This window comes from Pinus tabuliformis, chromosome 4_2, assembly GCF_031772625.1.
Source record: "Pinus tabuliformis cultivar Carrire ecotype Pingquan chromosome 4_2, CPIR1, whole genome shotgun sequence".
In the NCBI taxonomy this organism is placed as follows: Eukaryota; Viridiplantae; Streptophyta; class Pinopsida; order Pinales; family Pinaceae; genus Pinus; species Pinus tabuliformis.
This window is the reverse complement of record NC_142304.1, coordinates 75034589-75038823: the sequence shown is the minus strand read 5'-3', so window position 1 is coordinate 75038823 and position 4235 is coordinate 75034589. Positions and strand designations below refer to the sequence as shown.

Genomic DNA, 4235 nt, shown 5'->3' with positions numbered 1-4235 from the left:
TTACATATAAACTAAGTTTTCCTTTTTATACATACAAAATTTTATTAATAAAAAGGTTGAAGTCAAAGTTAGAATGGTTACGAGTCAAACAAAAGCCATACATTACAGTGCAATTTTTTATATATGCTGTTAGTGAGAGTTTAAATGTTCAGTTCAAACATAATTAAAATTGATATGATAATCAAACATTTTCTTTTTGAATATTTAAAAATATTAGAGAATTTGCAATCGATATAAAAAGAAAATAATACTTTTTTTATATTTCTAATAATCGAATAAACTTGTTGAAACCAGAAACCCCTTACAAATTCAATCTAAACATTGATACTCGAAAAATGATAAAGTGAGCGCTAAAGGTGAATTCTTTTGCCTAAATTCGACAAACCCATAGCAAATTCTATGTGAAGATCGACAAATTATAAAGTGAGCGTTAAGTCCTGAGGACACAGCGGGCAAGTCGAGTGCGAGTGGAACCACATGTCGATGCAGTCGATGTGGAAGGTGTGATGGCATTTGGGGAACAGTCTGGCCTTCTCGTTGTCTTCAAATTCGCACAAACAAATGGCGCACTCGAGCCCCTCTTTGTGATTCTCCGACTGATAGACGAACACGGGAAGCGCTTCTATCGCTGATTTGGCAAGGCCGACATTCTGGAGCCTTGGGGGATCCTGCTCGCTGGCAAAGGCTAGACGATGGCGTCGGAAAGATCTCCTGCGCCCCCAGAAGTAGCGCGCATAAATATGCAGACCCAGAACGAAGAGAACTGCGGTGAAGAGAAGTACAATGGCTGCCACCATGATTTTGCTGCCAATGGCCATGACCGTCGAATTGTAATCTGCATTACCGTCGTTGAAACCCATGGCGGATGATTGTTGTTGTTTCTTTAATGCTCGAGCCTGCAGGAAGGCCACTCCGCCCACCGCCGTGCCACCACGGGCGGCCGGGGGGCGGATGGTCGATTCCCGGAATTGACCATCCGCCCCCCGGCCGCCCGTGGTGGCACGGCGGTGGGCGGAGGGCCTGCAGGAAGGCCACTCCGCCCACCGCCGCGCCACCACGGGCGGCCGGGGGGCGGATGGTCGATTCCGGGAATCGACCATCCACCCCTCGGCCGCCCGTGGTGGCGCGGCGGTGGGCGGAGTGGCCTTCGCCTTCCTGCAGGCCCTCCGAAGATCCACAACACAAAATCCCCTTCTTGTTCCAGGGATGCATTGAATCGCATAAAGTGCAAGAGCGGTCTGAGTTATTAGTCTCACTCAACCCAAAAGGGGAAGTGCAACTCCACAGTGGAAGAATTCTGAAAGAGATCACATGAACAAGAAGGGGATTTTGCGTTCCAAATAATTGGCTGCCAAAAAGCCAACGAATTGAAGAATTCAATCATTGTGCAAACTGATTTTCATAGGTGGCCTCAGCAAGTGAATTTTTGTTGCCTATTGCGGACATATGTGATCGGGGTTTTTTGCAGAAGGACCCAAATTGACTTCATTGCGAGAAGTTCCTAAAACTTGAGGGTAATCTTAGAGATTTCGATAGTTCCTTTAACACTAGTTTTTATCAAAAACGCCCTGCAAGTTGTGAATGGTTGGCAAAAGAAAACAAAAACGTAGGGAAATAAAAGGTTGTTAGCTGCTAAGTAGTCTCCCGTGACTCATATTTATTCAATAATGATATATCCTTATCGATTTGTTCATCAGATGAATCAAAATATTGTTTTCCTTTTTGTAGAAGCTATTGCAGATTCATTTTTCAAAAGATTTGAGCCAATATTGCTGGAAATTGATCTTAAAAGTCCTTTGACAACAATTCTATGACTTATGTTGCTCTTCATAAGCAAGTTGTGGAACCTGGGGAATGATATCCTTGATTTTGTTATTATTAACTCATTTACCACTGCACATGAAAATCAATGAGCTGGAAATTCAGTTAACTAAGTTACTTGATAATTTATTCTGGATTTCCAACCAAATGGAAAAACTATTCATAATTGATTATATTGGACATAGAAAAGAGAAGGAAGGCATCGATCCCATAGTAAATCTGCAAAAACTTGAGTACAATGCTATTGGCAAAGTTGGAAAAGTTCCACCATGGGATTTTGTATTTTGTTGAAGAAAAAACGGGATTAAAATAATCCTTAAGGGTGCAGTCTCAAAAATATTCAATAGTTATTGTTGTAAATAACTTCAATTCTGAATCTGAAGAAGACGTGTGTTAACACACTCGAATAAGGAGAACGTTGTTAAGAAAATGTCGTGGGGATTGGTGGGCGATTAGAAAAACCAGTGATATAAGAAGTTAACAATATTTTTATTCGTCAGGAAGAAGTCAACTTACAAATTGACTTTCCTTCATCACCTTACATCCTCCTCCTATAGGGTTGATTCCAAATTGTGTGTTGCTAAAAGTGGTATCGTTACAAGGGAATGATGAAAACTGCAGACATTATTCTCAGCGTAGCCTTGGCGTAATTTATACATCTCATTTTTCTGAAGTATTCGAATGTCAAGCGGGTCTGGTTCACCTCATTTATCATGTAAAGTCACAGGAATCAAAAATGAGAGGGAACTTAAGTCATATTTGAGAATATTATATTTATTTCAATCAACCAATGAACTTGTGTTTTTGAAGTCATGTCATAACCATTACCCAATAAAACTAAGTCAATCATGTGAGTTTGAGTTGTCAACGAATAAACTACATGCATTTATAATATTGAATATCATATATTACATTGTTTGCAAAATTAAACAAAAACTTGAAGGTACCGAGAAGACATACCAAACATATATATACATATAATAGTAATACATGTAATGTGGAGAAAGAAGATTTGAAATCAAATAATACATATAAAAGTAATACATATAAATGAGATTATAATATAATTAATGAGTTAGTAATTAAATGAGAGTATAATAAAACTAATAAGTTATTAAAAGGAATTATCAAATGTGTCAACAAAGAATAAAATAAATTAAAAATAGTAAGAGACTTAATGAAGAATAAAAAAGGAAATAAAAAATAATTGGATAAATTATAAGAAAGTAAATACAAATGTATTAATAAAATGACCCAGGGTAGGGGTAGGGGTAGGGGTAGGGGTAGGGGTAGGGCGGGGCGGTAAGGGGGGGGGGGCCGCGGGGGTTGAGACATAAAAAATTGGTTTTATTAGCATTTTTTAAAAAGTATGAAAATTGACCCTAAAAAAAAAAATCATTATTCCAGTATCAACACTTTCGTTCTGAAGCTATATTTTGCAGGAAAATTTCGTAGTCACTGCCATTTTTAAAACAGCCGCAAAATTGACACCTAAAAAAAAAATCATTATTCCAGTATCAACACTTTCGTTCTGAAGCTATATTTTGCAGGAAAATTTCGTAGAAAATTTCGTAGTCACTGCCATTTTTAAAACAGCCGCAAAATTGACACCTAAAAAAAAAAACATCGTTCCAGTATACACACTTTTCGTTTTGAGCATTATTTTTGTGGTTTTTTTGGGGTTTTTGGGCCAGAGTTCCCGTTTTGAGTTTATAGTTCCCGTTTCAAAGTTTACATTGTTTTAGGGTTGCATCAGAGAAATGCACAATTGTTGGTTCTTAATTATACTGTAAATACCAGTGTCACAATTGTTGGCCATCAACTGCTTTAGGATAGTCACATTTTAGTGTATGACTTCAAACGAAGAGCCTCCAAAAATAAAATATTAAGCCTTATAGTTTGTATGCCAGTTGAATCCTTTCGCATCATATTACAATTTGGGCAACCAAAAAAATGTTGGAGCCAAGGAAAATTTCATGACACTTGTATCATCACTAGTTCAAATGCCTTTGATTAGAGTTGCAACGAAATGTGAAACCCTTCATAAAAAAGGAGAAATAGTCCAAGAACCCTCTATGAATCCCTTGACAAGAAAATATCAAAAGAACTGCTTCAAATCTTTAATAGATATTGCATCATTTTGTTTGATAGAAGCGTATGGCCTCAGAACAGGCCTCAAACCTAGCAATTTTTATTAACCATAAAAAATTTCAGCCTTCTCTAGATCTTCTTGACTATCCTAGTCGCAAAACCTTAGAGAAATTCTTGTTCAGATCAGCAAGTATGTTCCATTCCTTTTTGAGGGAGAACAGGGCTTCTTTTATAGTGATAAAAGAGAGTTCTAGGAGCCGACATGATTGTTATAGACATTTTTCTGCCCTACAACTCTGAGCATGAAATGTCCATAAACCAAG

General features: G+C 37.8%; 1 pseudogene; it reads right to left on the bottom strand.

Annotated features, from left to right (window-relative positions):
• Positions 1-416: 416 nt before the first annotated feature.
• On the bottom strand, positions 417-860 carry LOC149168293 (RING-H2 finger protein ATL2 pseudogene; annotated as a pseudogene).
• Positions 861-4235: the final 3375 nt, after the last annotated feature.